The sequence below is a fragment of the Mirounga angustirostris genome, unplaced genomic scaffold (assembly GCF_029215605.1).
Source record: "Mirounga angustirostris isolate CCGP_5_RB_7025 unplaced genomic scaffold, mMirAng1.0.hap1 SCAF_5, whole genome shotgun sequence".
In the NCBI taxonomy this organism is placed as follows: Eukaryota; Metazoa; Chordata; class Mammalia; order Carnivora; family Phocidae; genus Mirounga; species Mirounga angustirostris.
In genome coordinates this window covers 48730397-48754178 of record NW_026991713.1, presented here as the reverse complement: position 1 = coordinate 48754178, position 23782 = coordinate 48730397, and positions in this window count along the sequence as shown.

Here is a 23782-nt window from a genome sequence, read left to right as displayed (position 1 = left end):
GGCATCCTTCTCATCTATTCTCTTTTCTGTCTGCCTGTGTTTCATTCTCTATTTCTTTTCCTCTAGTTCTCTTCTGCTTTTTTGAACAAGGTAGTAATCATAACAGCAACAGATGATACTTCATCGAGTATTTACTCTATTTTCACATGTAGTAGCCCAATTAACTCTTGGAAAAACCCTATCAGGTAGATTAGTCCCATTTTATAGACATGAATACTAAGGCTTGGAAGGTTAAGTTACTTGCCCAGGCACACAGAGATGAAACAGGACAGAGCTGAGATTCAAACCCTGTCTGGCTGGCTGGCTCCATAGTTCTTAACCAAGAGGCTGCCCAACCTGTGGGGTGTTGGGATGGCTGGGTGGTAGAGCAGAAGGATGAGAGAAGTTGAAATCCTGGAGGGACTCAAAAGGGGTTGTTTCAGTTTCCTTTTTGCTCTTTTGTTTCCTGTGTTATTAAACTATTTGATTAGCTTCTCCCGGTGTCATATTTATTTGCAGCTGTTAAACATTAGAAGGCTTCAGAGGGGGGATTTATTTAAAGCATAGTTATTAAAATGTCTATTTTGATTTAAGGATTTCTTCTGCTTTGTATTATTTACTTGTCTCATATCTCTTTAATCTATAGTCATTTCTAATAAAGAACGTTCAGAATCTACCAGCCAAAGCACTTTAAGTGATTCTTGCCAGCTCTCATTTAAGCATTTTATCTCTCAGCCGAATTATCACTCAACCATATCCCTGTCTTTTTTATCATTTATGAACTTGGCAATGTGTCCATTCAGGTGAATTACAAAGTCATTTATATATTTTGAGACTATGTCTTCCTTACAGTATCCCATATTCTCTTGACTGGAAGAGATTCCTGATTATTTTTCCCTATAATGTGCAATTGTTTTCACATTACATTTCCACAAGTTGGGCTCTAGATATTGACCTTTGAAGTGGGGATGGATGATGGATGTTTTGAAGGAGCTGAGGAAAAGCTGTTTCTGGTTGCAAACTTCACAGATCCTTGGAAGAAAATTAGAAACTGGAATATGAGGTTTGTATCTCCTGGATATTCTTCTCAAGAGCCTGACTGAGCATGGAGAGACAAATATAGATGTTTCGTAGGGGCAGGACTTGCTGGCAAATGAGAAATAAGTAGAGTACACAAATTCCCTATCTTAGTTTGATTTCCCCCACAGCAGTGACTGAAGCAAGGAAGTGAGTGAAGGCAGTTTATTTGGGAGGTGATCCTAGGAGGCAGGAGTGAGAGAGCAGGGAAAGCAAGGGGAAAAGGACAAGTTAACATGGGGGTGTGTGTTCAAGGTCACCGATGTAGGCAGACCTCTGAGAAGTATCTAGAATGCCTTCTAGAATCTTCTACCTGAAAGAGAGCTGGAGTATTTATATGACTGCAGTCCCCTGTAGGTTAAGGGTTGCCCTGCACTCTCTGTGAGCCTGCCTACAGGCCAGGAGGATTCTGTTGGTAGTGGGAAAGTAGCACCAGATTAGAGTGAGCTCCTGGGAACTGTCCACCACAGCCACAGCTGAAATCAGAGGTGAGTCAAAGGCAAGTAACACAGTCACCAGAGGTTTCTGCCACACAGCCACAAAGTGAGATTTAAGTGTCTAATTTCAAAGTATACCTTGAACTTTAGCACTTCTACCCACCTTCACCATTATACTCTGGTCCAGGCCAACTTTGTCTCTTACCTGAGCCTTTACAAAGCCTCCCAGCTGGCCTTCCTACTTCCTTGTTTGTCTTCTTACATTCTTTTTGCCTCAAGTGCCCCTGAAAGTACATCATATCACTCTTCTGTGCAAAGTTTTCCAATGACTTCCTATTACCCTAAGAATCTAATACAAAATTCTCATCTGGTCCATGGCTCCTTCTCCAGCTTCATTCCCAATAACTGTTCCACTTGGTCATTGTGCTTCAGCCACACAAGCCTTCTTATTCTTGACAATGATTCTGCCTCCTTCCTTTCCTTCAGCCTGACATGATCTTCCCTCCAATTTTCACTTGGCCCGCAGTCTCAGTTCTATCCTCTCAGTGTGGACTCCCCTGACAACTCTTCCTAAATAAAATCCCATACTCTAACTAGATATTTCTTTTTCTTCATAACACTTTTTAAAAAAGATTTTATTTATTTATTTGACAGAGAGAGATACAGCGAGAGAGGGAACACAAGCAAGGGGAGTGGGAGAGGGTGAAGCAGGCTTCCCGCCAAGCAGGGAGCCAGACGTGGGGAGCAGGGAGCCCGACGTGGGGCCGATCCCAGGACCCCGGGATCATGACCTGAGCTGAAGGCAGATGCTTAATGACTGAGCCACCCAAGCGCCCCCTGCATAGCACTTTTTACCACCTGATACAAGCTTGTGTATTTACAAGAATAAAATTCCATGAAAATCCACCACTCTATCTCCAGCATCAAGAATACTCCTTAGTATATTATAGGCTCTCAATAAATATTTGTTCAATGAGTGACTCCTGAAGCATGATGTCTCCTCCAAGTTCTCCCCCAAAATGCTCCCATTAATGTGATCACACCAGTGACCCAATAAGGCATTAGTTCTGTGCATAATTAATCATTTATATCAGTGCAATGAAAATGTAATGAGAACCCTTATGAGAACTGATAGCCTGAGGTGAGAAGGAAGTAGGTGATACTTCCTGCAGGGGAATGTGGGCAGGCATGGAGGCATGGGCACAGGGCCAAGCTTCAACCACTTACCAACCAATGGTCTGTTTGAAACCCACCCTACTGGGTGGGTTGTGTGAGAGTCAGGGCTGGTACTGGCAAATTCTATGCTTCTTGCCTCTTTTCTCTTTCCTCTCTCCCACCCCCTCAGGAAATGACAGGGAAGGAGAAGCTAGACCATCTGGGGCTGTGGGAAGGTCTGGCAAAGAGAAAGTACTTGACAGTGACAGTACTTGGGAGGCCTGACTTCATCTCCTCGTATCCAGGGACTGACTGAAACAACACAGGCAAGGGCCATTTATGGAAGTGAGCATAACATTGCAAGAATGTGCTTTTGGGAATTTTGACAAAAATTTGCATTTTGAAGGAGATACGGGATTTTTGTTAGGAGGCAAAGTCTCTCTCTGCTCCCCCCACCCCACTTCTTTGCTCACCTGCCCACCAGATGCCCTTCTGCCAACACCATGGAAAATTGGCATTTCCCCAAATAGTGCCCAAACTTCCACATTTTTCTCTTCAAAACTTACCTGTTTCCCTTAAAGCTCTGTTGTTTTGATGTGAAAAGGATAGCATCTTATTCTCCTACTCAAGTAACAATGCAACTGGAGTGTTCTTGAAGTAACACCTCCAACTTCATTTTCTAGGTCAAAAAGGTAATTCTAAATATGGACATCCAGGCTAGTGGGAGGAAAGGATGGGCCACTGGGGAAGATAATTTGGCACTTCCAAGACTTTACGGTGTTGGCCATTGTCTTCTTTGAAGACAGGTTCTGAGACCTGACTCCCAAGGTCCAAATCCTACTTTTGCCATTTAGTTAGTTGTGGGACCTTGGAGGTTTGCTAATCTCCTTGTGCCTCAGTTCCATCTTCTGAAAAATGGGGCTAATAGCTGGACCTTCTTCATAGAGTTAGTGTGAGTGTTAAATGATAATTACTGGACCTTTCTCATAGGGTTGGGGTAAGCATCATATGAGTTAATGTGTGTGCTTAGAAAAATGCTAGTACACATTAAGCTTCAGAAAGGAAGGCAATGATGATTCCATGGAACCCACAAAGGGAACACACAAAGGACCAACAGTTCTTATCCTTGGCTTTGCCTCTGTGGAAGTCACTTTCTTGGTTTTCTTGTCTAGACACTGCCTCCAAACTGTTTTTGGCATGGAATTCAAAATTTCCAAAACATCCTGTGACTTTCTGTTGACCAGAGGATGAACTCCCATGATGGGGTGCTCAAGGCCCTCTCTGTCTTCAGCTCTGCATTACAGAAAAAAAATTCAAACTGGCTAAACACACAGGGAATGTGTTATCTCCTGTATTGGAAAAGTCAAGGAGCAGATTGTTTTAGACATGACAAGATCCAGGTGTATAAATGTGTTGGCTTTCTCTATGGCAGGCACTCACTCTCCTCAGAGAGACCGTTGGAAATTCCAGGTTTTCATTATTCTTTATGGCTACCAGTCTCATGGAAAGAGAATATCTCTTCCTTAAAATTCCAGCAAAATTCCTGAGATTTAGCCTTGGGACATTGGATAACTTGAGTCATGTACCCAGCTTTGAAGCAATTGCTATCCAGGGAGATGGAAGGTAGTGATTGGTCAAGTGATGACCACTTGCCCTGTCCTGACACCAGGAGTAGGGTCAACTCCACTCATGAGAGACCTACAGGAGATGGGTTTCCCCAAAGAAGATATTTACCACTATGAAGAGAATAGAGAATGGATAGGTTTCCCCAAAGGAAATATTTACCACTGTGAAAAGAATAGAGAATGGATATTGAGTAGGCAAAAGTAACAGATGTCCACCATAACCTCCTCTTCCTGTGTTTCCTATCATTCTTTGAACACATGCTGCAATTTTCCATTTCCTGCCCTTGTACGTGATGTTTTCTTTGCTCAAAATGTCTGTCTCACACCTCTACCTATCAAAAGTTCAAAGTACATTTTAAATTGTACTTCCTTTATGTGGCCTAGTCCTTGAAATTCATAATTTATTATCTTTATTATAGCTTTTATCATCATCCAGCTTGTATTATATTACATTGTGTCCACGTCTTTCTTTTGTTGCTGGATTGTAAGCTTTTTAGGGGTGAAAATCATGCCTCATACCAGATTGCACACATGCATATTATTTGGAGATCAATGAGCATCCTTCACCATGTAAAAAGCTTGGTGTCAACTATAAAGTACCATAATAAAGATTGGTTGTTGTCATCATCATTGTTTTTTAGTATTACCTCTTCTACATTGCAATTTGCTAATAAATATTTGGTTGATTTACTAGAATACCTAATTGCAATCAGAAGTGATTTTTTAGCAGTCTCAAAATTCTCCATATTCACTCTAAGTCTTTCTAAACCCAAGATTAACATTATTCAGGTGCAGAAATGTGCCTTCTTTTAAGATGCTTCAGGCATCTGGGCCAAGCAAACAGAGTTATGATTTTATTACATGTCTGCATTTAGATTAAATTCTTTGGCATTGCTTTGGTTTTATTCCTTAGCAGACTTTTACATTTAAATACTCTGTCTTGTATCTCGTGTACCTTAATCAAATGCAAAGCTTTGAGTTTTTAAAGAGCCTTCCTAGGGCCAGCAAGCATATCTTTACTTGCCCCTGGATGGTCTAACAGCCTATAATAAGCGTGCCTGGCACTACCAGGCACTGGTCCAGTGGTACCAAGGCCTGCAAGCTTGATCCAACCCAGGTGGCTTTGGCTTCCCTAGAGTCTGCAGCCCATTCACCAACTTAGCAAGTGAGTGTTGGCTGTCAGTAGACACAGGAAGGCTGATCCCTGGCAAAACCTGAAGTGGGATACCACTCCTCCCTTGGATTCCCTTCCTCCCCATTTTGTACGCTCCCCTCCTCTCCTAGGAGATGCCTACAGTCTGCCACCCTGTTGCTGCTCAGGACCACATTTTGGGGGTGTTAAATTTAGATCTCCATTTTCTCACTATGCGTTCTCCTCATCCATTAGTAACAGATAACTTTCTTTGGGGTCAGTAATCTTTTTAAAATTATTTCTAGTTATTGGTCACAACCAATGAGTCATGGTTGCTTGTGACTTGATAATGTCAGTTCTTCCAGATCACAAATTGAATTCACACTTTGAGTCGGACTGGCTAGAAACCACCCTCAATTCAAAGAAAAGACAAAGATGAGATGGATCTCAGACAACAAATCAGCTATGGAAAAGGCTTGGAAATGGGCTGGAGTTGGACAGGACAGGATGAGGTATGCCTTTAGCAACTCTTTACATTAAATGAGCTTCCCTGATAAGAATGAGCAAAAAATAGTAAAAGACCGGAGCAGAATGTATCCACCAATACTAATACCAGAACCTCACTGAAAACATGGGTTACTCAGTCCTCCTGATAACCTAATGGTACTGCCCCCATTTATATTTAAAGAGTGAGAACCTGGAGTCCACTGACAAAATCGTGGGGGAAAATACTTTGGGCCAGCTTGACTTTCCAGCATCTTTTTTGCTAGTCTTAATAGCTGCCACTGAAACCATGTGTCTGTTGGGTGCTTTGCATCTGTGAATCCATTTAATCTGCATATTACCTCTCCAAGAAGGTTGACAGTAATGATCCCATTTTGCAGATGAGGAGACTGAGACTCAGCTTGGTTTACATTTCCCAACATTTCCCACTTAGCATATTGCAGAATTACTATTCAAATCAAGATCTAACTGATTTCAAATTGATTTCTTTTCTATTAGCCACTACACTCCAATCCTGTCACAATAGACAGTTTAAGCAGTTTCTAACCTCTCATACACAGGTCTGTCCATAACTGACTTAGTCATCTATAATGTACAGTCACTGTTTTTTGAGCATTTTTGAGCATCTCCAATGTACAATCACTGTTGGTTGTTGAGAACACCAAGATATGTAGCAAGTGCCCTGGGGCCAGTAAGGATGGAGCAGTGAGCTGTTCCTGGAGGTTGGTGCATTTGAAACGAGTGTTGAAGGATGAGTAGGAGTTTGGCAGACACAGAACAGGGGGAAGGATACTTTAGGAAGAATTACATTATTTCCCTTTTAGACTCTGAGAACATGCCCAGTGTAAGAAGAGGGAGCATAAGGTATGCCAAATGGCCCTAACCTCGTCGTCCCCCTATTTGATGCTCCTGGAAGTGGATGGTGAGCTCTAGGAAGTGGGGGAGGGAGGATTAGTATGTCTGGTACATGACACAGCAAGGAACAGTATGGGAAGCCTGGAATTTGCAGGGGGAGAATAAGAAACAGTAATGGAGATTTGGCTTTTGTAACTAGAGTTTGGGGAGTTTGAGGGAGTAAATTATAAGGAAGGTAATTTAGGTCAAAATGATACGGAGGAGGAGTCAACAGAAGCAAAGGCCCTTAGGCAGAGGCTTAAGGGAGATTGTCCTGGTTAATTTGTCTTAATGAGAAAAAATTATTGGTTTGTACAAAGTGATATTAGTCAATGGTACGTACAGTAACAAAACCAAAAAATTCCAAATATTTAACCATAAGAAAACTGTTAGGTAAAGTTTGGTGTATTACTTTAATGGAATCTTATACAACCATTTAGAACAACTGTGTAAGAACACGCAATCTGCTTACATTTAAACAGCACAATCCAAAATTATATCTCACTCTATGTATCCTAGGAACTATAAGATGATATGCAGAAATGAAAGTTGGTGGTGTTGGTTGGTATCATTATTTTTACTTCCCACAATTTAAAAGGGAAAGATGATTTTAAAGTGATTTTTCTGAGGTTCTGTCCTTACAGAGAGTTATAATAACCATCATTTACTAAATATAGTCTATGTTCTAGACACTGTTCTCTTTCATGGATTGTCTGGTTTAATCCTCATAGCAGCCCTATCAAGTGACTCAGGTTATTTGGTGAAGGTCACAGAAATCTCTTGCCTGAGACCTCACAGTTAGACCCAGGCCATGAACCCAGGCAGCTGAACTTCAGGATTCACGGTTTTTTTTACCACCATGCTATGTTGCTTTACCTTAACAACAAGTCATTTTAGCAGAAATGGTCTCACTAGGCTCAGGGTGGCCTAATGTCATTCTGAATTCCTATTTAGGGCAAATGATGTTGTGGAAGTCACCCAGTGAGAAAGTACCTGCATTTGGGGTCAGCGGGCATAGCACAAGCATGCATATATATATAAAAAAAAGCTGGATCCTCTGTTCAGTTTAATGATGGAACAGCCTGGCTAATTTGGGAAATTTCTTCGAATCCCTGCCTCCAAGCAATTATTTAATCTCTCCGCATACTGCTGTATCTCCTTTTATATACAAACCCCATGTATCTAGTAACTTTGCAGAATGGATTTTTCTCCGTTTGCTGAGGTAAAGCAATCAATTACTGAGGATAGATTTAGAACCCAACAGAGCACTTGCTTTAAAGAGTCCCTGGACAAGCTCTCGTTCACATCACTCCCCAAAACTGTCTAAGCTGGTGCCAAGCCAAGTTCTGGCTGTGTGCTACAACAACATAACTTAGTAGGTGTTTTAAGATGTGATCATTTGTGACAAACACAGAATCTTACAGTTTGTAACCCCTTACAAGAATGTAACAATACCTTCATAGATGTTATTTTAATTGGTCTCTTGAATTGTGTCCCCTGAAAATTCTTATATTGAATTCCTAACCCCCAGGATCTCAGAAGGTGACCACATTTGAAAAGCGGTCATTGCAAATGTAATTAGTGAAGATGAAATCATGCTGGAGTAGGGTGCACCTGTCATGCAATATGCCTGGTGTCCTTATAAAAAGGAGAAATTTGGAGACACTCCTGTGCTCATGGAGAACACTTTGTAAAGATGAAGGCAGAGAGCAGGGTGGTGCAGCAGAAGCCAAGGAACACGAAAGACTGCCAGCAAACCCGCAGAAGCTAGGAGGGAGGCTTGGGACAGACTGCTCCTGCCCAGTCCTTGGAAGGAAGGAACAAACCCTGCCCACAGCTTCATCTCGGACTTTTAGCCTCCAGAACAATGAGACGGTAAGTTTCTGTGGTTTAAGCCATTCAGGTTGTGGTACTCTGTTATGGCGGTCCTAGGAAAATAATATTGTCTCCAAAAGTAGTCTCTTAAGACAGGTAAATTATTATTTCCTCCTTCTCATATAAATAATAGTCAACACTTAGTAAGTTCAAAGAAGGATCAAGTCTGTACTTTATATGTACGAACTCTGTACAAACAAGTCGCCCCATGAGGTAAGGGATTTGATTACCCTCTTCATCTTGTGGGCAGACACCGAGGCACAGAAACCAGGGTCCCCCTCCCCCTCCACTAAGAAGCACGGGGGCTAGGATTTCAAACTGAGTGTTTTTTCACGATGCCATGTTGCCTCCATGAAAGGGAGACAAAGACGTGGGAGAGCTCTGTGGAGAAGTGGAAATGAAATGAAAAAGACACAAGTATTGAAAAGGAAGTGGAATTTGGGGGCAGACTGAGACATGGGGATGGAGGCAGATGACTGGGAAAGGAAATTTGGGGGGCACATTTCCCAAAATATCTTTCATAGAAACTGTCGCCCTGATGTCCTGCATGAAGAAATGGTGTCAGAGTTACTCTATGTCCCACTCAGAGATTCATGGCACCCACTAGCATTTTAAATACTCTGGCAAGTTTTGCAGAAAATAACTCTATTTAACTTTGTTTAACCCAGCGCTTTTTAAACTTCCTTAAGCATGGAATCTTTTTACTACTGTATTTCTCTAATGTCACAGAACAAGTTCTGTGGGCCAGAGAGCGAAGCTGGGGCAAGGAGACCCAAAGATGAGGATACATAGAAGTTAGAGTCCTGACATTAGGTGAGTTCTTCCTCCAGCCCCATCATCTCTTTTTCTTTTTCATGGCAAGATTCTTAAATATCCACTGATTTTTTAAATTAAATATCAGACATACAAGTAGCACATGGAGAATAATATAAAAAAACACTCATGTTAACATCACCCAGCTTAAGAAATATAACATTATGGGGGCACCTGAATGGCTCAGTCGGTAGAGCGTGTGACTCTTGATCTCAGGATCGTGAGTTCGAGCCTCACGTTGGGTGTAGAGGTTACTTAAAAATAAAATCTAAAAAAAAGAAATATAACGTTATAGATACAGTTGAAACTTCTTTGTATCTTTCCCAATGACATTCTCTTTATAACCTCACCTGCTCCCCAGAGGTAATTAACTACCAGTACTATCTTGAATTTCTTACGTATCATTCCTATGCCTATCTTTAGGCTTTTACTATGTATGTATGTATTCCTAAACAATATGGTGTGGTTCAACATGTCTTTAAATTTTATATGACTGTTATCATATTGTACATGTCTGCTTGCTTTTTTGTTCAACATTATGTTTGTGAGCTTTTCCCATATTTCCTCTAGTTCATTTGTTTTTACTGTAGTATTGTATTCTATTGGATGAATAAGCCAATATATAGTTATACATATTCTTATTTATAGACATTTAGGATGTTTCCCATTTGCCATCACATATAATTCTACAATGAATATTTTCATCCATAAATTGGGAAAAACATGAGAAAATTCCTAGGATATATATTGTTGGGTCACAGTGAATGTGCATACTCAGTTTTACTAGATATTGCCAAATTGCTCTCCACAGAGTTATGCTGAGTTCAGTTCCTACCCACTGTGTATGAGAGTTCCAGGCTCCACATTAACTCTTGATATTAGCCTACACCATTCTCACTAAATTAACGGTTGTGAAATGATATTTCATTATGTTTTTAATTTGTCTTTGCCCTTTTACTAATGAGATCGATAGCTTTATTATATGCTTATTGGCCATTCAGGTCTCTTCTTCTGTGAATTGCCTCTTTCTTTGCTTATTAATTTTCATTTGTTTTTTTCTATTGACTTATCTTTTTCTCAGTGATTTTTGAAAGTTCTTTATTAGTTCCTGATACTATAACACTAATCTTTTCTCCATTATTTGCTTTATAAATATCTTCCTGAAGACTGGGGGATTTTCTTTTCATTTTTTGGAGGTTTCTTTGCAGAGAAGTTATAAATTATAATGTAATCAAATTTATCTATATTTTTAAGCCTTATTTATTTATTTTTAAATTGAAGTATAATTAACATACAGTGTTATATTAGTTTCAGGTGGACAGTATAATGATTCAGCAATTCGATACATTTCTCAGTGTTCATCAATTTAAGTGTACTCTTAATCCCCTTTATCTACTTCACCCATCCTCACACCCACCTCCACTCTGGCAACCACCAGTTTGTTTTCTGTATTTAAGAGTCTGTTTTTTGTTTTTTTTTCTCTTTTTTCTTTGTTCATTTGTTTTGTTTCTTAAATTCCACATATGAGTGAAAGCATATGGTATTTGTCTCCTTCTGACTGATTTCTTTCACTTAGCATTATGCCTTCTAGGTCCACCCATGTTGTTGCATATGTAAAGATTTCATTATGTTTTATGGCTGAGTAATATTCCATTGCGTATATATACCACATTGTCTTTATCCATCCTTCTATGGGTGGACACTTGGGTTGCTTCCATATCTTAACTGTTGTAAATAATACTGCAATAAACATAAGGATACATATATCTTTTCAAATTAGTGTTTCCATTTTATTTTTTTTTTAATTTTATTATGTTATGTTAGTCACCATACATCATTGGTTTTTGATGTGGTGATACACAATCCATTATTTTCGCATAACACCCAGTGCTCCATGCAGTACATGCCCTCCTTAATACCCATCACCGGGCTAACCAATCCCCTCTCCCCCCTCCCCTCTAAAACCCTGTTTGTTTCTCAGAGTCCATAGTCTCTCATGGTTCATCTCTCCCTTTAATCCCCCCCCCATTTTTCCCTTCCTTCTCCTAATGTCCTCCATGCTATTCCTTATGTTCCACAAATAAGTGAAACCATATGATAATTGACTTTCTCTGCTTGACTTATTTCACTTAGCATAATCTCCTCCAGTCCCATCCATGTTGATGTAAAAGTTGGGTATTCATCCTTTCTGATGGCTGAGTAATATTCCATTGTCTGTGTGGACCACATCTTCTTTATCCATTCATCTGTTGAAGGGCATCTCGGCTCTTTCCACAGTTTGGCTATTGCGGACATTGTTGCTATGAACATTGGGGTGCGTATGGCCCTTCTTTTCACTGTATGTTATCTGTGTCTTTGGGGTAAATACCCAGTAGTGCAATTGCTGGGTCATAGGGCAGCTCTATTTTTAAATTTTTGAGGCACCTCCACACTGTTTTCCAAAGTGGCTGTACCCACTTGCATTCCCACCAACAGTGTAAGAGGGTTCCCCTTTCTCCACAACCTCTCCAACATTTGTTGTTTCTTTCCCTGTCCATTTTTGCCATTCTAACTGGTGTAAGGTGGTATCTCAATGTGGTTTTGATTTGAATTTCCCTGATGGCTAATGATGATGAACATTTTTTCATGTGTCTGTTAGCCATTTGTATGTCTTCTTCAGAGAAGTGTCTTTTCATATCGTCTGCCCACTTTTTGACTTGATTATTTGTTTTTTGGGTGTTGAGTTTGAGAAGTTCTTTATAGATCTTGGATACCAGCCCTTTATCTGTAGTGTCATTTGCAAGTATCTTCTCCCATTCTGTGGGTTGCCTCTTTGTTTTGTTGACTGTTTCCTTTCCTGTGCAGAAGCTTTTTATCTTGATGAAGTCCCGAAAGTTTATTTTTGCTTTTGTTTCACTAGCTTTTGGAGATGTATCTTGAAAGAAGTTGCTGTGGCCGATGTCAAAGAGGTTACTACCTATGTTCTCCTCTAGGATTTTGATGGATTCCTTTCTCACATTGAGGTCTTTCATCCACTTTGAGTTTATCTTTGTGAATGGTGTTAGAGAATGGTTGAGTTTCATTCTTCTGCATGTGGCTGTCCAATTTTCCCAGCACCATTTATTGAAGAGACTGTCTTTTTTCCATTACATGTTTCTTCCAGCTTTGTCAAAGATTATTTGACCATAGAGTTGAAGGTCCATATCTGGGTTCTCTATTCTGTTCCAATGGTCTATATGTCTGTTTTTGTGCCAGTACCAAGCTGTCTTGGTGATCACAACTTTGTAATATAGCTTGAAATCGGGCAACGTGATGCCCCCAGCTTTGTTTTTCTTTTTCACATCTCCTTGGTGATTCGGGGTCTTTTCTGATTCCATACAAATTTTAGGATTGTTTGTTCCAGCACTTTGAAAAATGTCATTGGAATTTTGATCGGGATGGCACTGAAGGTATAGATTGCTCTGGGTAGCATAGACATTTTAACAATGTTTATTCTTCCAATCCATGAGCATGGAATATTTTCCCATCTTTTTGTGTCTTCTTCAATTTCTTTCAAGAGTGTTTTATAGTTCCTAGAGTATAGATCCTTTACCTCTTTGGTTAGGTTTATTCTGAGGTATCTTATGGTTTTTGGTGCTATTGTAAATGGAATCGGTTCTCTAATTTCTCTTTCTACAGTTGTGTTGTTAGTGTATAAGAAAGCAACTGATTTCTGTGCATTGATTTTGTATCCTGCCACATTACTGAATTGCTCTATGAGTTCTAGTAATTTGGGGGTGGAGTCTTTTGGGTTTTCCACATAAAGTATCATGTCGTCTGCGAAAAGAGAGAGTTTGACTTCTTCTTTGCCAATTTGAATATCTTTTATTTCTTTTTGTTGTCTGATTGCTGTTGCTAGGACTTCTAGTACTATGTTGAACAATAGTGGCGAGAGTGGGCATCCTTGTCGTGTTCCTGATCTTAAGGGAAAGGCTCTCAGCTTTTCCCCATTGAGGATGATATTCACTGTGGGTTTTTCATAGATGGATTTTATGAACTTGAGGAATGTTCCCTCTATCCCTATACTCTGAAGAGTTTTAATCAGGAAAGGATGCTGTATTTTGTCAAATGCTTTTTCTCCATCAATTGAGAGGACCATATGGTTCTTCTCCCTCCTCTTATTAATGTGTTCTATCACACTGATTGATTTGCGAATGTTGAACCACTCTTGCATCCTGGGGTTAAATCCCACTTGGTCATGGTGGATGATCCTTTTAATGTATTGTTGGATCCTATTAGCTAGGATTTTGTTAGGGATTTTGGAATCCATATTCATCAGGGATATCGGTCTGAAATTCTCATTTTTGTTGGGGTCTTTGCCTGGTTTGGGGATTAAGGTAATGCTGGCCTCATAGAATGAGTTTGGAAGTTTTCCTTCTCTTTCTATTTTTTGAAACAACTTCAGTAGAATAGGTATTATTTCTTCTTTGAATGTTTGGTAGAATTCCCCAGGGAATCCATCAGGCCCTGGACTCTTGTTTTTTCGGAGGTTTTTGATCACTGCTTCAATCTTGTTACTGGTTATTGGCCCATTCAGGTTGTCAATTTCTTCCTGTTTCAGTCTTGGCAGCTTCCTGTTTCAGTCTTGGCAGCTGAAAGGCCTCCATTTCATCCAGATTGCTCAGTTTATTAGCATATAGTTGTTGATAATAAGTTCTAATAATTGTTTCTATTTCCTTGGTGTTAGTCGTGATCTCTCCCCTTTCATTCATAATTTTATTAATTTGGGTCCTTTCTCTTTTCTTTTGGATAAGTCTGGCCAGGGGTTTATCGATCTTATTAATTCTTTCAAAGAACCAACTTCTAGTTTCGTTGATCTGATCTACTGTGTTTCTGGTTTCTAATTCATTGATCTCTGATTTAATTTTAATTATTTCTCTTCTAATGTGTGGATTAGGCATTGTTTGTTGCTTTTTCTCTAGTTCTTTAAGGTGTAGAGTTAGTTGGTGAATTCGGGATTTTTCTATTTTTTTGAGTGAGGCTTGGATGGCTATGTATTTCCCCCTTAGGACCACCTTTGCAGTATCCCGTAGGTTTTAGACCGATGTGTTTTCGTTCTCATTGATTTCCATGAATTACTTAAGTTCTTCTTTGATTTCCTGGTTGACCCAAACATTCTTGAGCAGAGTGGTCTTTAGCTTCTAAGTGTTTGAATTTCTGCCAAATTTTTTCTTGTAATTGAGTTTCAGTTTTAAAGCATTGTGGTCTGAGAATATGCAGGGAATAATCTCAATCTTTTGGTATCAGTTGAGACCTGATTTGTGACCCAGTATGTGGTCTATTCTGGAGAAAGTTCCATGTGCGCTCGAGAAGAATGAGTATTCTGTTGTTTTAGGGTGGAATGTTCTGTAAATATCTATGAGGTCCAACTGATCCAGTGTATCATTCAAAGCTCTTGTTTCCTTGTTGATTTTCTGCTTAGATGATCTGTCCATTGCTGAGAGTGGAGTATTGAGGTCTCCTACAATTAACGTATTGTTATCAATATGACTCTTTATTTTGGTTAACAGTTGGCTTATGTAGATGGCTGCTCCCATGTTGGGGGCATAGATATTTACAATTGTTAGATCTTCTTGTTGGATAGACCTTTTAAGAATGATACAGTGTCCTTCTTTGTCTCTAATTACAGACTTTAGTTTAAAATCTAATTTGTCTGATATAAGAATTGCTACCCCAGCTTTCTTTTGAGGTCCGCTGGCATGGAAGATGGATCTCCATCCCTTCACTTTCAGTCTGGATGTATCTTTAGGTTCAAAATGAGTCTCTTGTAGGCAGCATATGGATGGGTCCTGTCTTTTTATCCAATCTGCAACCCTGGGCTGTTTTATGGGAGCATTTAGGCCATTCACGTTGAGAGTGATTATTGAAAGATATGAATTAATTGTCATCATGTCACCTGTGAAGACGTTGTTTTTATAGATTGTCCCTGTAAATTTCTGTTGTATATCACTCTTGGGGTCTTTCTCCTTTTATAGAACCCCCCTTAATATTTCTTGCAGGGCCGGCTTAGTGGTCACATATTCTTTCAGTTTCTGCCGGTCGTGGAAGCTCTGCATCTCTCCATCCATTCTAAATGAAAGCCTTGCTGGATAAAGTATTCTTGGCTGCATGTTCCTCTCATTTAGTACCCTGAATATGTCTTGCCAGGCCTTTCTGGCTTGCCAGGTCTCTGTGGATAGGTCTGACGTTATTCTGATGTTCCTCCCTCTGTACGTAAGGAATCTCTTCCCCCTAACTGCCCTTAAGATGGTTTCCTTGGTTCTAAGATTTGCAAATTTTACTATTACATGCTGGGGTGTTGGCCTGTTTTCCTTGATCTTGGGAGGGGTCCTCTCTGCCTCTAGGACGCGAATGTTTGTTTCATTCCCCAGATTAGGGAAGTTCTCAGCTACGATTTGCTCAAATACATCTTCTAGTCCTCTCTCTCTCTCCACTCTCTCCGGGATTCCAATTATTCTGACATTGGAGCGCTTCATGGTGTCACTTATTCTCTGATTCTATTTTCATGGATTCTGAGTTGTTTTTCCCTGGCCTCCTCTTTTCCCTTTTTATCTATTATATTGTCTTCCAGGTCGCTTATTCGTTCTTCTGCCTCAGTTACCCTAGCTGTTAGGTTATCTAGATTGGATTGGATCTCATTGATAGCATTTTTAAGTTCTGCCAATTCAGCTTTCATTTCTGCCTTTAGAGACTCTATGCTGCCATTAATTGATTTCTCCATTCTAACCATTGTCTTCACAATTGCTAGCCTGAATTCCATCTCCGACATCTTGGTTATATCTGCATCCATTTGTAAATCTGCAGCAGAAGTCATAATCTCTGAGTCTTTTCTATTTTGGGGGCTCCTCCTCCTAGTTGTTCTGTTGATGGGTGTTTGAGGGAATGTATAGAGTCCAAATTATTGACCAGAACCCAAGCAAGATGCACCTGTTTTCTTGGGACCTTAGGGTTGCTGGCTTCTTGTTTTCCCAGCCTGTCTTCTGGGGGAGGGGCCTGCTGTGCTGTTACTCAGGCAACCCTGTTTGGGCTGAGTTGCCCTGTGCCCCTGTGGCGGGGGATGGGCTCAGTGGGAATCAGTTTTGGGGGCTTTTGCTCTCTGGCACCTTTCCCTGGCGGCTTTCTGCATCTCTTCCGCGAGTCAGAGCAGAAGAGACCGTTTCCAACCCTCTGCCTCAGAGCAGAGAGACCTCAGTCTGTTCTTCAGTGAGCTCTCCAGGCCACATTGTCTCTGTTTCTGTCCGTGCTGCTATAAACTGCAGCATCCTGGGGTGTGCGCCCCTCCGCAGCGCTCCCAGTCCTGCCTCCAGGTCGGGGCACGTCTCTGCCCTTTGTGCTTCTAAAACCGCCAACTGCTCCCAGTTCCTGCACGCGTGCGACCCCACCACTCCGGGTTTCTGTCCCCGGGGGCTGCAGTTCGCAGGCGCAACCCCGCTGCTCCGGATTTCCACCCCAGGGGCTGCCCTAAAGTCCTTTCTCCACCGCTACTGGTCTGCGAGTCTGTGCCCCGTCTGCAGCGCGCGAGGCTGTCACTCACCGGCGGTGTAGGATCCCCACGGCCAGGCTCCCTCCCGCTGCCATTCATCCTCCGATATCTGCCCATGGAATCACGGCTCCCCGCTTTGTACCTCGAAACCAACCACCTGCGATATTGTGTTTGTAGAGATCCAGATCTTCTTACATCTCCGGCTGGTTTCATGGGTGCTCAGAGTGGTCTGGTAGATATCCAGCTCAATTCTGGGGACCAGTTGAAATAGGGTCCCCTACTCCTCCACCATCTTTCCTTCCTCCCCTGTTTTCATTTTCTTTAGGTAAATACTCAGTAATGGAATTACTGGATCATATGGTAATTCTATTTTTAATTTTTTGAGGAACCTCCATATTGTTTTCCACAGTGGTTGCACCAGTTTGCATTCCCACCAACAGTGCATGAGGGTTCCTTTTTCTCCACATCCTCTCCAACACTTGTTACTTCTTGTGTTCTTGATTTTAGCCCTTCTGACAGGTGTAAAGTGATATCTCATTGTGAAGTTATAAATTAAAATGTAATCAAATTGATCTACATTTATTATGGTTTATACCTTTTGTGTCTTGTTTAAGAAATCCTTCCCAACACTCAGGCAACAGAGAAATTTTCCCATATTTTCTTCCAAAAGTGTTAAAGTTTGCTTTTTACATTTAGATCTTTAATAAACTGGGAATTGATTTTTGAGTACGATGTGAGGGAAAGATCCACTTTTCCCCCTATTGAATAGCCTATTGTCACAGTACCATTTGCTGAGAAGTGTATCATTTTCCCCATACAGAATAATCTTCAATGCCACCTCTGTCATGGTATTTTATTATCATATGAGTATCTTTTGGATCGTAATACTATATAATTATTCTGTTTATCTACTTCTTTTTTTTTTTTTTTAAGATTTTATTTATTTGACAGAGAGAGACACAGCTAGAGAGAGGAACACAAGCAGGGGGAGTGGGAGAGGGAGAAGCAGGCTCCCGGCCGAGCAGGGAGCCCGATGCAGGGCTTGATCCCAGGACCCTGGACTCATGACCTGAGCCGAAGGCAGACGCTTAACGACTGAGCCACCCAGGCGCCCCTCTGTTTATCTACTTCTACACCAATATCATACTGAATTAGTTACTGTAGCTTTATAATAAGTTGATTTCTGGTATGGTAGGTGAATTGCATTGATGGGCATAATCAACGGCCTCTTTGTGTTTGTATGCTTAGCAATATAACTTTGCAGGTCATTGCATCAAGAAGTTGATTCTATTTCTCCACCCTCTGAATCAGGACTGGACTTGCTACTTGCTTTGGCCTATAAAATGCAGTGGAAAAGGCAGTGTGCCAAACTTGGGCCTCTAAAGACTTTGTGTGCTTCCATTCCTCTTTTGGAATTTTGCCTTCACTCTGAGAAGAAGCTCAGGCTTAGTGTGCTGAAGGATGAGACAGCATGTGGTACAGGGTAGAGTCAATCCAAGCTGAGACCAACTTAGACCAGCTAGTGCTCAGCCAACTCACCAGCTGCCCTTATGAGTGAGCCTAGCCAAAATAGCCATGCTTGGCTTAGATCACCAGAACTGTTCACCGATCCATGAACTTGTGAGCCAAAAACGAATGCTTATTGTGTCATGCCACTGAGGTTTTGTAGTTGTAGGTTCCACAACATAATTGTGCTAAAAGATAACTGACATCCAGGGCAAGTCTCATATCTTGTTCTGTTATTTAAAACCATCTCAGTTGATCATAGCCTTATGTGCTTCCCCATATAGATTTTAAAATTGGTGTCAAATTCCATGACTTGGTTTAACCCTTTGTAGATAACTCAAGTTCGAGGGCAGCATCCTTTGCAACATGGAGCCCCCTCCAAGATTTCCCCTGAGATTATCCCCAATGGTGAAGCTAGCTAGATCATTTGTTTCTCCATTTCTGATAAATTGTTAAATTATTTGTATTTGCTTTATCATATTATAATATCATTGTCATAAGATGGTAGTTCTGTTGCCAGGGCAACCAAATGTGATATATGAGCTTTTAGCTTTAACTAAAACCTTAATTCTCTTTGGCTACATTCCATATGCTTTTTCGGCTCCCTTCATTCCTGAGGTTGAAAGAATGGGAGATATTCCACAATTCTGCTAGCATCCCATATTTTATATCTGTTTCCACCTCCACACTTATTAGCATGTATATCATTCTCTAGATTTACTATCTTAACTAATTCCCTTTCTACTATTTGTCTTTGATAGCTCCTCCCATTCAGTGTAATACTGCACAATATTCATTTGACAAATATTCAGTGATCACCTACCATGTGCCTGGCACATCAGTGAAGAAGACAGGTATGGCCTGTACCCTTCCAGAATTTATCAGGTTAGGGAGGCAGGAGTATAACAGAATAGCACACAAATACTTTACCAGTATGGTAAATGCCATGAAAAATAAGTACAGGCCGACAGGTGGGGGCCTGATCTAATTTGGATCAGTGACAATTCCTGTGAGGGATTAAACTGAAGCTGGGACTGAGCAATAACTTGGAGTTAGCCAGAGTTAGGGAGGGTACAAAGGTATGGATACCACATGTGATGGAGCCTTGAGGTCTCACGGAAGATGAGAAGTTTAGAAGGAGGCCCATGTAGCTGAAGATAAGTATGTGGGAGTGAGAGGAGCTTGAGATGCATCTGAAGAAGTGAGCAGGGGCAACAATCATAGTGGGCCTCCCAGGGCACCTGCACCACCTATTCAAAAATTGAGTTATAAAGGTCTGAAACAGTGAAGTCATCTAAAAGAAGCTCATTTCACCCTATAGCCCATAGCCATGCACAGAACAAGCAGTTTTAGAGATGCATAGGGTGTCCATTGTCCTTAGGGTATGTATCCCAGGCCACTTCAAGGCTAGGTCTGTGCCACTTGCCTGCTGAGATGGAAGCAAGACTCCCCTCTCCCACCATAGGTTTCTCTGGTGCTGTACCCACACCAGCCAGATCAGAAGTCAAGCCCAGAGGCTCAGCTGAGCACCACTCACTCCAGCGCATCACTCCACATACAGCACGTCTCTCGTGATCATCCTCACTGGAACTTTCGATACTGTAATACCACTGGACCCAGTGCATGTCCAGCAGATCTGTGGTTTAAGAGCCTGTGACTGGTACAGAGTAGATGCCCCTGCTCACTTCTTCAGATGCATCTCAGATACATCTTTACATGGAGATTACTTAATCTAGGATCAGGCCTGGGAAAAACTTGGTTTTACTCTTCCCAGCTTCTTTATTTGCCTCTTGTCACTTCTTGGTATCTTCATTCTTATTTTTTTCTGTCAGGTACCCTATTTTTCTTGAATGTTAGGTCCTCTAACAACACACATACTCTCAGGAAATGGAGTATGTTAGAGGATTAAGTATTTAAATATTGATCATAGGGTGTAGCCTAGACAGGGGTTTTTAGACCCCAGTTTTTAGAGTTGGGGTCTGGGCCAAGGGTCCACAGCTCCCCCACTCACATGATATGCAGATGTCTGTGTGGAAATGTGTTTAGTGGACATTGGTAGTTTTAGCCTGCCCAGCGTCATTTCCTCCTCCCTCGGTAACATCAGACCCTAATTACCCTTTAGGGCCTTGATCCCTTCTGAACAGTGTTTTATCTTGGTGGTACTGCCAGTCACTAAGCTTCACTTCTTTTAGCCATGGATGGGGGTGTGGGGGTGGGAAAGGGTCTAATGTAGGCCAAACAGAATTCCTCTTGGGAAATCTTTCTTGCAACAAGGGGGGGAAAATGGCTTGATCTGATTCATTTCACTGGCAGCACAGAAGAAATCATGCCCACTAGGAATTAGTTCCTGCTTTCTAGATCCCAAAGCTTCCTAGACCTATTTCCTCTCCCACTCCATTTCCTTCCATTAAATCCCTGTGTTGCTTAAATTAGCCACTGTGGGCTTCTAATGTTTGCAACAGGAGAAAGGAGAAAATTCTAACTCACACAACGTGCATATAAACATCTTTCTGAGGTACAAAACTGAGGTTCTTAAAGGCATCCATCACCTGCAAAAAGGTTAAGAATCTCTAGATTCGATGGCTGTTTCTTTCCCTGAGAATCCAAGGAAGAACTGGAGACATGCATCCTTGCAAATTAACAGATGGTTGAGTCACTGAACTAAAACTCAAAATTGTGGATTTTCTGGCATTCTCTTGCAAAGTGGAGTTATTTTTGGCAGAATGGATCTTTCTCAGGAACTCATGGAATAATTGTAGATAGCCCCAAAATCAAAAGACCAGTCCTGCCTTTACCCACAGTTGAGTGCTGCTTTCTAATGAAAGCCAACATTCCTTTCCCACCACCCTGGCCCATACTTGTCCTCGCAATGGTTTTCCCCCTGGCCAAAGAGCTCTTTCTATGCATGGAAGACTTATGGGCAGTTATGGGAATCAGGGTAGGCATAGGTTAAGTTTGTCTCTAGGCCAGCATTCCTCCAAGGCCCAAGTAGGGTGTTGGAAGGTGTTCAGGGAGGGCTGGGGCTCCAGAAACTCTGTCCGGCTTACAGAAAAATTTCTATCTTTCTGTAACTCTTGAAAATTATTAGAAGCCAAGTCCACAGTTGAGAACAAATTGGATGGTTCCTTATCACCATTCTAACATGAAAGGCTTTCAAAAAGAAAAAAGAGGAATAGACAAGTGGAACCCCTTTGGGGTCCAAACCACTAAAATCAGAGACAGTTCCAAGATATACCCAATTTTTATCCATATCCCAACCCCACATTCCTCTTTGCCACCAGAAAATTATTTTTAGCTTTATGCAAGGAACATGATTTTAAATTTGGGATGGCTGTTTTATTTATTACTATTTAATCACATGCACATGCATACACACACATACACATGCATATACACACACATACACTCACTCTACAGAGCTCCCCTTCTGTCTCTGCTTCCTTATCATTTAAAATGAGTAACTTCAAGAAACAGTTTATTTGTCCTAGTCTGCTTCCCACAAGAATGGAACTGCCAGCAACAGTGGCGCCATCTTCCTTTGGGTTTGGGTCCTCGAAGAAGATGTTACTGGGTATCACAGCAGGCACAGGGGAAATCCAGCTGGCATCAATAAGAGCTGTGTTTGAATAAGGACTTAGACCCAGGGTAAAGCAAATGCTCATTCCAATGGAACTCACACTGGCCTCCAGTGCAGAGGGGTCAGAGCAGAGTACTGTTCAACCACTCTCATTTTATAGGAATGGGACCCTAGGTCCACTGACTTTCAGAATGAGAGCATGATGGCAGAAGTCATTGAGGTTCCCTTACCATCTTTCTCAACTAACAAGGTTAATCATCAATTGTTCTCAGATTCTGTTTGAATTCACAGTTCATCAGAATATTGTTCTTCATATAATCTACTGAGTACTAAGCCAGTACCTGAGCACTCTATTGGATGCCATTAGATGATAATGATGGGAGAATACACATTCTGGTTAGATGAGCAAAAACTTGCCGAAGAATCAACTTTCTTTTATAACATATTGATAGTAATAAAAGCAGTTATCATTCGTTGGGCATCTGGTACATTCTGGGAACTATGCAAGGTGTTCCACATATGTGAGGTCTAATCCCTGGCAACCACAGGATGCCAGCTAGGTGTTACAGAGAAAAGTCTGTGCTTCTCTAGAAGACCATACATTGTTTTAGTGCACACTCTTTCAAATGATCTGATTCAGATCTCTGAGCCTTTCATTGTCTTTAAGTGATTTTACTACTCTGTAGGGTATAGATAACCGATAGCAATGCAGTGATTCTTGTCTGCAGCTATACAAATATATACTGGCTGGATGGAATTAAATTGGCTTCCCTACCCACTCAACCCCTCATTGGAAAAAGCCAGTTTCTGTCTATTTGTTAACTCATTCCAACATTTCTTTACACCATATAAATTTGTGCTTCTTTTATTTCTCCTTTGAACCAATTTAACATTTATCTGTTAAATAAAATCTTTAGCATGTGTTCATTTTATATCTGTATGAGAGTCGTGATTTCATCTTTTCTTTAAAAATATCCTTTCACTATATTATTAATTTCATTTTACAGATGAAGATACTGAGGCTCAGAGTAAAATGACTGGCCCAGGACCACTAATGACTAAGTGACCCAGCCAAGGGATAAACCTCTGCGCCTTCTGATTCCACAGCTTATGTGCTTTCTTATAATGTCGCACCTGTTCAGTGTCAGGCACATGCTAGGCGTGTGGGAATATTCTTTTAAGTCATTCAGCTATTAATATGCTCTTTTATGCTGGCACTATGGGGTTATGAAATATTCATGATATAATCTCTGCTTGCCAGGTCATAATCAAGGTACACACACAAAAAAAGAAGAAAAATGCATGAGAGAGGGTGAAAAGAAAGTAAAGGAGTGGCAAGAGTACAACAGAATTAATTTTGAAAGCTTTTAGGAAGTGATAGTTTTTCAATCTGTATTGTCTAAATGGAAGGGGCATTAAGAAGGCTGTGAGTTAAAGCCAACAACTTATAAACTTAGGCCTCAAAGCCTGAAGTGCTGCCACTTTAAGAAGTGAACAAGGAAACAGGATTGTACCACTGTTTGCCCTCCTGTTATCTAACACTGTAAAAAAAAAAAAAAGTGGCAAATGAAATAAAGCACCCATTCGAATCTCCTAATTATTTGCACAAATAAGTATTTTGCATAAAGTTTCTATTGGCCCAAATTTGATTGAGTTGTACTTACAACTGGTTGTCATTGGCTCCTTTATGTTTTGTAGGCTAAACTC